This window comes from Mus caroli, chromosome X, assembly GCF_900094665.2.
Source record: "Mus caroli chromosome X, CAROLI_EIJ_v1.1, whole genome shotgun sequence".
Lineage (NCBI taxonomy): Eukaryota > Metazoa > Chordata > Mammalia > Rodentia > Muridae > Mus > Mus caroli.
In genome coordinates, this window is record NC_034589.1 from 61,095,786 (window position 1) to 61,111,685 (window position 15,900).

The 15,900-nt window shown below is 37.9% G+C and overlaps 1 pseudogene; it reads left to right on the forward strand.

Moving 5' to 3' along the window:
- The first annotated feature begins 8,574 nt into the window (after positions 1 to 8,574).
- Positions 8,575 to 10,660, forward strand: LOC110287223 (annotated as a pseudogene).
- The last annotated feature ends 5,240 nt before the right edge of the window (positions 10,661 to 15,900 follow it).

Sequence of the window (15,900 nt, forward strand, 5' to 3'; positions counted from 1 at the left end):
TTATCTATAATATATGTGGCCTGAAATCTTTGTCAATTCCCTCAAAATAACCTAGGAATATATCCAAGAGAATTGAAATAATAATTTTATTGGAAACACCATTATTAACAATGTCACAAAAGTAGAACTGGTCTAATTCTATTTAATGGGCTAAGGACAAAGAAAATATCACACACACACACACACACACACACACACACACACACGCACGCATGCACACACACACAAAGTAGAATATCACTCAGCAATTAAATGGGCATGAAATATTGATCCATGCTATAACATAGATAAGTCTTGAAAAGTCTCCTGAATGAAATAACCCATTCACAAAAGACTACATTTTTTGTTATTCCATTTATATGAAATACCAATAACATTAATATTTAGAGACAGAAAAATGGAGAAATATGTGGGTTAGGAAACAGAATTAAGGATACTTACAAATAAGGGTATGATTTCACTAAGCTATTATAAGTATGCTTTGGAATTAGATCATCATAATAATTTAATACCTGTTTAAAACATTCAAGGTCATAGGAATACTGAATTAAACCCCCAGAAATGATGAAGTTGTCTTAACAAAGCAGTTAATAAAACATTTTTTTAAAAATTGACTTCTGTTTTTAATTTTAAAAATAAGAGAGAATTGTAGACAATTTTGCAAAAGGCTTTGTTCTCATCTAGTGTGTCTTATAAAGTAGGATCTCTTAGAGGCTTGAGTGCCTCCTCATTCTTATTTAGGAGTCTTGAAAGCAGAAAAAATAACATCTTCATGCCTTTGTCACCTTTGCTCTCTGCACCATAAGGACTAGGTATTTATGTTACAGTCCCTAGTTATGTTACAGTCACTAACAACATGTAGGGCCCTATATAAGACTTAAAAGCAGAAGGTGAATGCATTTCCAGATTAACCAGCCAAATTATTGGGAGAAGTTATCAAAGTCAGAAGCCAGTGCTGAAATGGAGAAAGAAGCAGGGAGATTAGCTGAAGTGTGGCTTGCACTACCAGGTCCTCAATGGTCTCCTGGCTCTACTCCTTTGTTACTGCTCTAGGTGTTATCAGGCTATCTGTGTTATCAAGCTATTTTCACTCTGCCCTTGTGCAACTGCTTCCTCTCCTTCCAGTGAAATAGCTGGGGTATCAAGCCTCCACAGGACCAAGGGCCTCTGCTCCCACTGATGCCAGATAAGGCAATCCTCTGCTACATATGCAGCTGGAGCCATGAGTTCCTCCATGTGTATTCTATGCTTGGTTTAGTTTCTGGGAGCTCTGAGTTGTTGGTGTAGTTGATACTGTTGCTCTTCCTATGGGGTTGCAGCTTCTTTAGTCCTTTAACTCCCCCATTAAGATCCCAGGGCTCAGTCCAATGGTTGCCTGTATCTGCATCTGTATTTGTCAGCCTCTCAGGGAACAGCTATTATCAGGCTCCTTCCTGTCAGCAAGGGCTTCTTGGCATCAGCAATAGTGTCTGGGTTTGGTAGCTGCAGGTGGGATGGATCCCTAGGTAGGGCAGCCTCTGCAAAGCCACATGTATAAGAGACCATTATTGTGAATTATTTGCAACTGGAATATACATATTAATAATAATTTTGCCTCTTCTGAGCAATCGATATATCCTGGATAGTAATATACCAGTACTACCTTCAATGAAGACACACACTTGTAGGCTTATTATGAACCGTGCTCTCTTCTACAAGTCTCTATACTTTGAATTTCATCAGCATTATTTAGAAGCTCAGTGACTTCTGCAACATGAAGTCAATCTAAACAATCCAAGGGTGTGAAAAAGTACTTCTGGCTTTCACTGACAAAATATAATGAAATTCCAGAAGGGTACAAATCAAGTCTTCTACTGCAATATGCAATATTCTAACCACATCACAGTATTACAGAATGTTTTGTGGTCATATTCATAAGTGATTTAAGAAATCTCTCCCATTATTGCCTCTCACATACCAAATGAACACTTTTATGTATTCTAGGATTCTTTAGTTTTATGTAATCATCTCATATACACGATCTTATTCTCGAATCATGGACTGAATCATTCAGATAACTGATGTGGACCAGGGACCTATGTTCTTGACTGAATCATCCAGATAACTAACTGAACCTCAGTTGTCCTATTCCTAGATTACAGGGTTTTTTATGTCATAGTATACATACATGGAATTCTTATCTCATTACTTTACACCAAACTTTCAAAAGACTTCTCATGCGAAATAAGATACAATCTTTTATATAGCATGTAAAACATAATAACCTAGACATGAATTTCTCACCATCCATATTTATATAGAATCTTGCCAAAATCTCAGAGATTTCCAGATCATCTCTTATCATCTACTTATTTTTTGCTTCCTGTGCATGTAAAGCTCACTCATATCCTGAGGAGTTGGCATGCAAATCTTTCCTTTATCTCACTACAGGAATGGCTCATTAATACTATTCAAAATGACAGTTTGTATTTCTGGTCTCAGCTCTGTTTCCTGAGGTTTTTGGCTACATATCCTCCCATATTTAAATGCGCACATGAATGCACTACCCATGCTACCTCATTGTTCAGTCCTATTTTATTTTTCTTATGGGACTTATTATTATATAAAACAGATATATGTTCACTCAACTACACACAACAGCCAAATATATTTAAGATTATCATTTCTGTTCACAGGACTATTTTTAGTGCTTATAAATTTCCTAGACTATAATAGTTTTACAAAGAAAAAAATGTGGCAGATGAATGAATACATAAATAAATTTCTACATATATTGAAACAAAAGGCAAGATATCACTATCTCAAGAACTATGAAGAGAAATGCATTCTAGTTACTATATATAACTATTAATGTGATAAGAAAAAAGCATACATACAAGGAAAATTGAGCTATCATCACTTAAAAGTTGCAAGGGAGGGGAAATAGTATTCCTCAGCAATGTAGTTTTTGATGTGTTGCATTTTCCCATGTAAGTAACTTTCTACTCTTGATTCTTCAGTCGATACTAATTAAATGCAGTGTGTAACAAAGATATCAAAGTAGGAAAGGGAACTAGAAAACTTGTGAAGTAAAGGAAATATGGCAAGAAAGGCAAGAGAATAAAAGAATAAATGGTGTGGGGAAGCTGTGATCAAAGAACACATGCTCATATATATCAATTTACTATGTACATATAGTATGTGAATTCATTATTTAATTTTAAATAATCATTTCATGACTTGCTAATTAACTCTGAAAACTAAACAAAAATATGCAGTGATACAAGAATAAACATTTTTGAGCAGAGAAGCTACCTCAGTATAAGGGTTCTTCCCTAGCATGTTGGAGGTTTTATGCATAACAATAAGTATCATGAAAACTATATGTTCTTTGGATATATTCATGAAACATTCTCCAGTAAGTATAGACATTAGGTTAAATTACAAAGATTTAAACATATTTAAGAAGTCTTAAGTCATACTATGTATCATTTACAACCACAATTGAACATTGTAGAATAAACCACAATTGAACATTGTAGAATAGTAGAAACAATAACACAAGAAAATATGGAATATTCATTAGCATATAGAATTTAAACCACAGTCCTTCTTGTGTTTGCTTATTCTTTCATACAATACATCCCAAAGGCTGCTTCTCTTCTCTCCACTACTCACACCCCTACATACACAACACTTCTAGTCTCCCCCAGACCCATAGTTGCAGAGACCCACAGCCAAACATTAAGTGGAGTTTTGGGAACTCTGCAGAACTAGGGGAAGAAGGATTGTTGGAGACAGAGAAGTCAGACACTATATAAAAACAACCTACAGAATCAACTGAACAGTGCACAGTGGGGTTCACAAAGACAGAACTGACAATCAGTGAACCTGTATGGCTCTACAATAGGTCCTGTGTGTGTGTGTGTGTGTGTGTGTGTGTGTGTGTGTGTGTGTATTAGTTCTGCAGCTTGGGGTTTTTGTAGGACTCCTAACAGTGAGACTGCTGGTATCTCTGAAGTTTTGCATGCACATGGGACTCTTTTTATCCTATTGGCTTGCCTCATCTAGCCTTGATATGAGTGTTTGTACCAATTATTGAATCTTGTTATGCCATGATCAGTTGATTTCCCAGGAAGGCCTGCTCTTTTTTGAGGAGAAATGGAATGGCTAACCAATGTCTGCTCTAACTTGAAGGATATACCAGCAGAGAAAGCCTACACCAGATATTTCCTGGATGGTCAAGAATCAGAAGCTGAATGGCCCAAACAACTATGGTAGATCCAGACATACCTGGTCAAAAAGTCAATAAAAAGATTCCTAGTAATATTCTGATATACTCATAGATTGGTGCCTAGCTGAATTGTCATCATAGTGGTTCCTCTGACAGCTGATGATAGCAAACCATACATTCTTAAAAAGTTAATGTATTAAAAACAAACAAAGAAAAAAATTAAAGTTAAGTTAGAATATACTCAGAGTTGAATGAAAGTAAAAACATTTTATATCTTCTCAACCTTCCTAATGCTGCAACACTTTAGTAAAGTTCTTCATGGAATAGTGACCTTAAACCATAAAATTATTTTCATTGCTACTTCATAACTGTAATTTTGTTAATATTTTTAATTTTAATGTATATATCAGTATTTTCTAATGGTCTTAGGTGACAACTGTGTAAGGGTCATTTGACCACCAAAGTAGTTACAAACCATAGGTTTCACTACCCTAGAAAGATATGTTATTTAAATGTACTCAGGAAGAAATAGAAAATTGTAAAACACATTAAAATTAGAAATTTAATCAACTGTCTTTTTAAACAGTTTTTATTAGATATTTTCTTCATTTACATTTCAAATGCTATCCCAAAAGTCTCCTATACCCTTCCACCGCCCTGCTCCCCAACCCACCCACTCCTGCTTCCTGGCCCTGGCATTCCCCTGTACTTGGGCAGATGATCTTCGCAAGACCAAGGGCCTCTCCTCCCTTTGATGGCAAACTAGGAAATCTTCTGCTACATATGCAGCTAGAGACACGAGCTCTGGGGTACTGGTTAGTTCATATTGCTGTTTCTCCTATAGGGTTGCTGACCGAAAACTCTGTGGCAAACAAGAGGAACTTGGTAGCAACATGACTTTTACAGTGTAACATCATGATTTGTATAGTGTTACTTAAAGTTCTTTAAGACTACAAAGTAAGAGAAAATTTATTCTCTCTCACTACCTTGGGTTCTTGTGGTTCATATATGCACATGTAGCTTGGCATGTATTTGTATTTATGGAGTTCACATATACATATAATTTAATACAGATAAGTGATTTAAGTGATTAAAAGAAATAAGGGAATGGACAGTGTAATGTGATATATGTTAATAAGTAGTATGAAGAAGGAATAGGCCTTGGTTTTTATGGGGTTGGAAAGGATAAAGTCTCTCTGACAAAATAAAATACACGATAAATCCAAACATCCTCATAGATTAATATATTCATATCTCTAAGGGGAATGAATCATGCTGAATGTAAGTGTTCTGCAAGGGCTCTGAGAAAGAAAATCATTGGGCATATTTGAATAATAGCAAAAAAAAAGCTGTTTAATTTTAGCATTTGTAAGCTGAAAATAAAAGCAGTGATGGAAGATAAGGTGAGAAAGTTCAGTAGAACTGTTTACATTCAACTCTAATCCATTTTCTTCAGAGGTATGAAAGCATTGATCTATGTGGTCTATGCAACTTTGTCTATGGACAAGACATGGTAATAGCACACATAAACTTGCAACAGCTGTGATTGCCTGCCTAGGGCCTACACAACACTAAACCCATAAAAATTCAGCCACAGATGAAGAAGGGATTCACTGCTATCCAAATTACCCAGGGGAGTTAACAACATTCTAAACCTTCTGGATGAGAGAAAATTGTTGCCCTCAGTGATGTAGCCACACATTTCAGGGAATAGATTAACACTTATGCCACATGAGTTCCCCTAGTTCAGTGGTTCACAAAGGAAAAAAAAAGACAAAAGCAAAACAGAAGACATCAAAGTTCGCCTGGTAGCTTTGGGACAAGCTCATGGGGATTGATAAGGCTGGAAGGAACGAAGACGAATGATGAGAGTGAACCAAATACATTATATATATATATATATATATATATATATATATATATATGTATAAATTTGTAAAAGAATAAAATAATAGTTAAGGTGTATCATGGACTATTGCTTGGTTTAGAGGAATGACAATGTCTTCTCTGTAAATTAAAAAGAGAAGAGAATCCAATGAGATAGTTACTACTTATTTTCATCAGGGACTTTGAGAAGACTATTATTGGTGATATATATATATATATATATATATATATATATATATATATATGAATCTAGATACATTTTGAATATTCAGGTTTCCAGTCTCACTACTGGATTGATTGTGGTGTAATAAAGAAGTAATGGAGTCAAGAATGGCCCTGATGCATTTTATAAAAATAACTAAAAAAATTGGAATTGGAATTGGAATTTAATGACATAGTCTATCTCCAAAATGAACCCTGCAATTACTGATAGCCTATTTTCCTGTGATTTCTGCCACTTATTTTCATAAATTATGACTTGGATTCTAATAACACTGTTTTGTCTTGCTGATGATGAATAAGCTATTATCTATTCCCCATCACTGAGGAAAAACTTTGACTATCTTTACCATGTTTGGATATGATGTTGACACTTCAGAAAACCCTGGGTCCATCATAATATTATCATAATGATTAAAAACATACTTGCTGTAATAGCAGGTCTACATGTACCCAGATTATAGAAGAAAACAGGTGATACCTAGAAGTCTCCCTTATCACTGAAATGCAATGTTGGCAGCATGCATACTACACCTTCTTTAACTTAGTCATTCATAAAAATTGAGGTACTATATATTTAAGGGGGATGGTCATTTTATTCTGTAATTGGACACTGAGTTTATTTTTTTTCTTTGACTCTGAACTGTTTGATTAATATAAGACATTGTTCAATGGGAAAATAATCTATAAATATGATAACAATAGGTTTAGGAAAAGAACTGGAGTTTTGATCTGTATGAATTTCATTGGAGATAGCAATTGGATATCTACTTAGAGATGCAGAGTAGACAGTTATGTGTGAGAGCATGGAATTATATAAAAAAGTGATATATATATATATATATATATATATATTCTACATACATAAGTTCATAGATGTAATTCCATTACCTAGCTTTAAGTAGAGCTAGAAGAATGCATAAGTTCAAAAACTGCATTAATATTTTCATCATTTGGAGTACTTTCAGTTAAACAGATAAGATTTAAAATCATTGGTAATTAAAGTAGGAAAAATAGACAAGATGAAGACATTCCAAAAGCTAAGATCATTTGAGTGTAGAAATGGAAAGCAATGCATAAAAAGAGCAAACTGGGTCTGGACATCAATTCTGCTAGTATATACAAATCTACACTTTTTGAAAACTAGAATATTTTATTCATGACTGCAAAGGTATCAGGTAGAAATTTTTTTCTATGATGAGTTAATCTTAAAGTCATATTGTTATGACCAAAAAGAACCCAAGAGAACATGAGTTTATATCATGTCAGTAGAATCATCTTTAGCGCTACAGTGGAACTTTTTTCACTGATACTTCCTGGACCCACAGCTTTGCAGCTGACCTGCTGTCTTCATGATTTCTTATTATTTAGAGCCATAATAAGCCTCCTTACCCAGCTAATGGCTTTTGCTTCAAACTGAGGAGATAACTTAGTAAAATGCCTTCCTTGCATGCATAAATATCTAAGTTAAAAACAAAAACAAAAACAAAAACCAAGCTGGGTGTACTGACCTTTAATTGTAATCACAGCACAGAGGAGATAGAAATAGGCTGTATTAGCTATTTCTCTGTTGTGATAAAAAGATATTCCCAGAAACTATAAGAAGTGCATGCTTACAAGAGCCTGATATAGCTGTCTCCTGAGAGGCTCTGCCAGAGCCTGCCAAATACAGAGGTGGATGCTCACAGACAACCATTGGACTGAGCACAGGGACCCAACAGATGAATTAGGGGAAAGACTGAAGGAGCTGAAGTGGTTTGCAACCCCATAGGAAGATCAACAATATTAACCAACTGGAGTCCCCAGGGATTAAACAACCAACTAAGGAGTAAACATGAAGGGACCCATGGCTCCAGCCATATATGCAGCAGAGGATGGCCTTGTAGCTCATCAATGAGACGAGAGGCCCTTTGTCCTGTGAGGACTTGGTGCCTAGGTAGGGAGGCAGGAGAGGGTGGGTGGGTAGGGGCACACCCTCATAGAAGCAGGAGGAGGGAGATGGGATAGAGGATTTCTGGGGGAGGGGGAAATCGGTAAAGGGGATAACATTTGAAATGTAAATAAATAAAATATCCAATAAAAATAAATTTGAAAAAAGAGAGAAACTTGGGGGGAGCACAGGCTGCTACAACAACCTCCGACACATAGACTTGGCCTGCCCGGGGGCAGGTTGGGGGAGGGGGCTTATGAGCTCACAGTTGGCTCAGAGTAGCAACCACGGAAAGGAGGGAGAATGGCGACCTGGACACAGACGAGGCAGTGGTGCCCTTGTAGGACTCAGAACTAGCCCTGGCTGGCATCAACATGTATCTCAACAACCTCTTCAGGGAGTAGAGTCATCTTTTCAAACAATGAAGAAATCACAGTCCATTAATGAGTTTTGGAGCCAGTTTCATCAGCTTTTTAAACGCCATGACATTTGAGAAGGAGAAAATGCAGTAGGCCTGCTATAATTTAAAGACTATGGAGAGCTGTGTGAGAGTGAAGAGGGTGGAGTAATTGAAACAATTAAGAATAAAATTAAGAAGAACTTTGATGTCCAGAATCCACCCCCTCCATGGTCGATCGACTTCAGAGGCAAATCATTATTGCTGACTGCCATGTTTACTTACTTGACTGTGCTTTCCTTTGTGAAACAAGAGTTGTTGGCCTACATAAAAGGTGGGTGGATCCTTAGGAAACCCTAGAAGATTTACAATAAATGTTATGTAGACATCAAAGCCCTTCAGGAGCAGTATCAGAAGAAGGTGACAGAAGAACCCTTGTCTTCTGATGCTGCCAATGATAACCATATTGTGGCAGTGGTGGTGGCTGAGGAGTCCCTAAGCAGACTGAAAGCTGCTGTGAGCTTTGGATATGGCCTTTTTCACTTTCGTATAGCCGTGGTCCCCCCAAACCTTCTCAAAATCATCAACCTCCTGGGGTTTCTTGGAGACTGCCTACAGGGCCTTTCTTCAATGAAGTATGCAAGCGAACGTAAGGACATGAAGGCCCCTTTCGCTACATTAGCCCTCCTGTGGTAACTTACTGTGGTCTGCCCATTGTTTGCCTTGGACAGCAATGATAACAAAGGGGGCCTGGATGAAGCTAAAGCAATTCTTCTCAGAAAGGTGTCTGCTTAACCAAACTCTTCCCTCTTCATGTTCTTCAAGGGACTGATCCAGCAGTTAGAGTGTCAAATCAACAGTGCCTTGACTTCCATTCTGCTCTGGAGCTGCCTGTAGACCAGAGGAAGATGCAGCATGTCTGTCTGTATAAAATCGGCTGGCACAGCATGACTGAACTCAACTTCAAGGGTGCATTTTTTACTTTGAGAGACTGAAGAATGAGTCCAGGTGGTCCCAGTGCTACTATGCATATCTGACTGCAGTTTGTCAGGGAATCACTGGTGATGTGGATGGGGCACAGCTCATTTTTAAAGAAGTCCAGAAACTGATTAAAAGGAAAAACAACCAGATTGAACAGTTCTCTGTGAAAAAGGCTGAGCGAGTTCAGAAACAAACCCCAACCAGGGCACTGTGTGTGTTGGCCTCCATTGAAGTTCTGTACTTGTGGAAAGTCCTTCACAACTGCTCTTTCCCTAACCTGCAGAGGATAAGTCAAGATTGCCATGAAGTGGATCATTCATCTGTCATTTTATTGAAGCATTTCCTCCTTGAAGCTATACACAAATGTCTGGGAAATTCGCAATCTAGATGCTGTTCAGTTCTTCCAGTGAGCTGCTAAAGATGAGCCCTGTCAGCAGATGTACTGGCTGGTTTTATGTGCCAAGTTGACACAGGCTGGGGTTATCACAGAGAAAGGAGCTTCACTTGGGGAAGTACCTCCATGAGATCCAGCTGTGGGGTATTTTCTCAATTAGTTATCAAGGGGGAAAGGCCCCTTGTGGGTGGGACTATCTCTGAGCTGGCAGTCTTGGGTTTTATAAGAGAGCAGGCTGAGCAAGCCAGCAGAAGCAAGTCAATAAAGAACATCCCTCCATGGCTTCTGCATCAGCTCCTGCTTCCTGACCTGTTTGAGTTCCAGTCCTGACTTCCTTTGGTGATCAACAGCAATGTGGAAGAGTAAGCTGAATAAACTTTCCTCCCCAAGTGCTTCTGGTCATGATGTTTGTGCAGGAATAGTAACCCTTACTTAAGACAGCAGAATAACTTGTATGTCCAGCCATATGCATGCTAGGAGCTTAGCTGCCTCCTACTAGATAGAGCAGAGACTGTAGGAAGAGGCAGAACTCTATTCTTTCAGGTAAAGGAGAATTTTTCTGGCTATGACTTTGAAAACATATTGCATGTTATCATCCATGCTGCTCTGGCCTCCCTCAGGGAACTTGTCCTTCAGTGATAAACTCCAAAAGGCCCCTTCGTTCCCTCCACCCAAAGTCAGCACTATGAAAGCTGAGGAGAAAACTCTTTTGAAGATCAGCTTTTCTTTTGGAGACCACCTGTGTCAGGGATGGGTTTCCTGGTGTCTCTGACATACTAAAGATTCCTCTTTTAAACATGTAGCTATGGAGTAATAAAGATGTCTGTAATGATAATAGTAACAGACCTGGGAGAGGGTTAAGTGACCTTGTTCAAACATTTTAGTTTTGTGACTTATTATTTGTCTTAGTCAGGGTTTCTATTCCTGCACAAACATCACGACCAAGAAGCAAGTTGGGGAGGAAAGGGTTTATTTGGCTTACACTTCCATGCTGCTGTTCATCACCAAAGGAAGTCAGGACTGGAACTCAAGCAGGTCAGGAAGCAGGAGATGTGCAGAGGCCACGGAGGGATGTTCTTTACTGGCTTGCTCCTCTGGCTTGCTCAGCCTGCTCTCTTATAGAACCCAAGACTACCAGTCCAGAGATGGTCCCACCCACAAGGGGCCTTTCCCCCTTGATCACTAATTGAGAAAATGCCTTACAGTTGGATCTCATGGAGGCATTTCCTCAACTGAAGCTCCTTTCTCTGTGATAACTCCAGCTGTGTCAAGTTGACACAAAATTAGCCAGTACATTATTTTTAAATAGAATCAAACAAAATATTCAAAAAAGTAAGAGAATGTTTATTATATAGGTTTATGGTTCCATCTTGGAATCAAGGCATAGCAGTAGCAGTTAACACAGCAGGGGCAAGAAGCTGAAATTTCAAATTTTAGCCACAAGCAGGAAACAGGGTGAAATGGAAGTGGCTTGAGGAACACTCCGACCCTCCCCACCCCCAGGATGAACTTTCTCCAAATTCTATGGTGCTTCACCACATAAAACTCCTCAAATAGCACCACCAACTGGGTGTTCAAATACCTTAGCCTGTAGAAGACATTTCTCACTGAAACCAGAACAAAGGCATATCTCTTGGATTTGCTTTCCAGTCTTGCCTGGATAAACTCCAGGTTAGTCAAAGAACTGCTTATAAAATAAAGAAAGTAAATGATGTACAACAATGATACTCTAGTATTAAAACACACACATACACACAAACACACACACACACACACACACACACACACTTCTGATTTACTAAATAAACTTAATTCATAGTAATGATGACATACATATATAAAGCTTATAAGTTAGGTTCTAGTTTAGTCAATCTATGTCCATGTTAATTAACTCATTTAATCTCTAAACAGCCTATCTTACAATAAATACTGTCAGACTCAAACTTATGAAATTGCTGGTCTCTAATTATATTATACAAGTTGCTTAATCAACTGCCATATAATCTGTAAATTCAGTATCACTAAAACGCACTTTACTAAAACCATCCAGAAATTAAACTGAGAACAAAGAGGTTTGGTAGCATACGATGTAAAAATGTGACCACCATATACTTAGCTCCAGAGCTCAAATCCTTATAATTCTATTTTATCTCCTTTTTGTGTCACCATCTAAATCCAGAAGCTTTACTGTACTGTGACCCATCCCCTTCTATATTCATTACAATCTATTATTCTTAATCCTCAGGTTTCCTGGGCAAAAAGAAATGTCAAAATTTCAGGGCATGTTACTGGTGAAGACAAATGCCAAACAGTTACAGTTTAAATTTTGAAATACTTCTGGGGAAAAAAACTCACATCTAAATTACTGCAAAAATACTTCAAGGAAAATACATCTTCACAAATTTATTGTTTGTTCTCTTGGACATGAATACTTATTAGTGTTTAATATATCAATTTTTAGACTGGATAAAATTCCTATTTGATCTATTTTCTAGTCATGATTATTTTTGCCATATATATATATATATATATATATATATATATATATATATATATGAAACACTTCACTGCAAAACAGCTAGAAGTTATTATAAAAGTGACCTATATATTCATTGTATTGTTCTAAATTGATTTTTCAAACATATGCTTATAGCTAGATCATGCCTTTGCAAAGCAATGTGTATTCTTCACAAACTGTTTATGTTGTCACTTTCTATTTTGTGCTATAGGAAAAAGTAAAATTAGAGAAGCTGAATGCCAAATCAAACCTACTAAAATCTGATTAAAGAGTAACTGATTAATACAAACAAAAGTAACCCTGAAAACTCTACCAGAAAACCCCTACGACTGATAAACAACTTCAGTAATGTGGCTGGATATAAAATTACTCAAACAAATCAGTGGCCTTCCTATACTCAAAGAATAAACAGGCTGAAAAAGACATTAGGGAAACAACACCCTTCACAATAGTCACAAACAATATAAAGTATCTTGGTGTGAGTCTAACTAAATAAGAGAAAGATCTGTTTGACTAGAATTTCAAGTCTCTGAAGAAATAAATCATAGAAGACCTCAGATGATGGAAAGATTTCCCATGCTCATGGATTGGCAGGATTAATATAGTAAAAATGGGCTATCCTGCCGAAAGCAATCTAGAGATTCAATGCAATCCCCATCCAAATTCCAACTCAATTCTTTACTGAGTTAGAAAGGGCAATTTGCAAATTCATCTGGAATGACAAAAAACCTGGGATAGCAAAAACTCTACTCAACAATAAAAGAACCTCTGGTGGAATCACCATGCCTGACCTCAAGCTGTACTACAGAGCAATTGTGATAAAAATTGCATGGTATTGGTACAGTGACAGGCAAGTAGATCAATGGAATAGAATTGAAGACCCAGAAAGGAACCAGCACACTTATGGTCACTTGATCTTTGACAAAGTAGCTAAAACCATCCAGTAGATAAAAGACAGTATTTTCAACAAGTGGTGCTTGTTCAACTGGCAATCAACATGTAGAAGAATGCAAATTGATCCATTCTTATTTCCCTGTAGAAAACTAAAGTCCAAGTGGATCAAGGGTCTTCATATAAAACCAGAGACTCTGAAACTTATAGAGGAAGGTGGGGAAAAGCCACTGATACATGGGCACAGGGGAAATTTTCCTGAACAGAATACCAATGGCTTATGCTCTGAGATCAAGAATCAACAAATAGAACCTAACCAGGGAGCACAAGTCCTTTCTGATTGGCACCAACACCTGGTCACATTGGGCTAGAGCTCTTCTGAAGGCCCTACGGTCCCCAGATGACTCTCTATGCTATCTTAGGATCACTGGTGAGTCAACACAATATCAGTTCCAATCCAATCAATCGCACCAGGCCTGAGCCAGCAGCAGGGAAGCAGAAAACCCACCTGACCAGGGGCATAAGTCCATTCCAGGCTGCACCAGCTCCTGGTCACTTTTGAGAAGAACTCTGCTGATAGCAGGACAGTCCCCAGAGGACTCTTCATGCGATCTTAGGATCACTGGTGATCAGAACACAACATGGGTCCCAATCCAATTGTGACTGGCCTGTGACAGCAGGAGCAAGGACACAGGAGCACTGCCTGACCAGCAGCTCTGGTTACTTCTGATCTGTGCTGGTATAGCTTGGATTTGAATACATCAAACAGCACTAAGGTCCCCAGAGGGGACACCACTTCCAGGCACTGTAACACGCCCAGGATCTTAGGATTCCAGGATCCCAGGATAACAGGAGCATGGTCATACCAGGATCAAAGGGTCTCAGAGGAAGCTTCACTGCCAAGACCTCTGACACACACAGAATCTCAGGTTCACAGGAGCCCAGAATCACAGGATCACAAAGAAAGATGGACTTTGAGGATTCCTGAATCAACCAAGATTATAGGAAGGACAGGCTCCAATCAAATATATTGAGGGCAACAAGAACTTGACATAATCAGATGGCAGGAGGAAAGCATAAGAACAGAAGCAACAGAAAACAAGGATATTTGGCAACATCAGAACCAAACTTTCCTACCGAAGCAAGTCCTGGATACACCATCACACCAGAAAGGCAAGACAGGGATCTAAAGTCACTTCTCATGATGATTATGGAGGACTTTAAGAAGGAAATACAGGAAAACACAGGTAAAGAGCTAGAAGCCCTTAAAGAGGAAACACAAAAATCCCTTAAAGAGTTACAGGAAAAAACTAACAAACAGGTAGAAGAATTGAAAAAACCATCCAGGATCTAAAACTGGAAGTAGAAAAAAATTCAGAAAACCCAAAGGGAGACAACTCTGGATCTAGAATCCCTAGGAAAGGAAACAGGAACCATAGATGCAAGCATCAGCAACAGAATACAAGAGGTGAAAGAGAGAATCTCAGGTACAGAAGATTCCATAGATAACATGGAAACAAAAATCAAAGAAAATGCAAAATGCAAAAAGATCCTAACTCAAAACATCCAGCAAATCCAGGACACAATGAGAAGACCAAACTAAGTATAATAGCTATAGTTGAGAAAGTAGATTTTCAACTTAAAGAGCCAGTCAATATCTCCAACAAAATTATGGAACAAAACTTGCTAACATAAAGAAAGAGATGCCCATGAACATACAAGAAGCCTACAGAACTCCAAATAGACTGGACCAGAAAAGTCATTCCTCCAAACATGTTAATCAGAACAACAAATGCACTAAATAAGGATAGAATATTAAAAGCAGTAAGGGGAATATGTCAAGTAACTTATAAAGGCAGACCTATTATAATTACACCACACTTCTCACCAGAGACCATGAAAGCTAGAAGATCCTGGAAAGATGTTATACAGAACCTACGAGAACACAAATGCCAGCCCTGGCTACTGTACCCAGCAAAACTCTCAATTACCATAGATGGAGAAACCAAGGTATTCCATGACAAAACCAAATTCACACAATATCTTTCCATGAATCCAGCCCTTCAAAGGATAATAAAGGGAAAACTCCAACACAAGGAGGGAAATGATGGCCTAGAAAAAACAAGAAAGTAGTCCTTCAACAAACCTAAATGCAGATAGCCCCAAGAACAGAATTCCAAATCTAACAACAAAAATAACAGGAAGTAACAATTACTTTTCCTTAATATCTATTAATATCAATGGACTCAATTCCCCAATAAAATGAAATAGACTAACAGACTGTTTCATAAATAGGACCCAACATTGTGCTGCATACAGGAAACCCACCTCACCAACAAAGACAGACACTACCTCAGGGTAAAAGGATGGAAAACAATTTTCCAAACAAATGGTCCAAAGAAACAAGCTGGAGTAGCCATTCTAATATCGAATAAAATTGACTTCCAACCCAAAGTTATCAAAAAAGGAG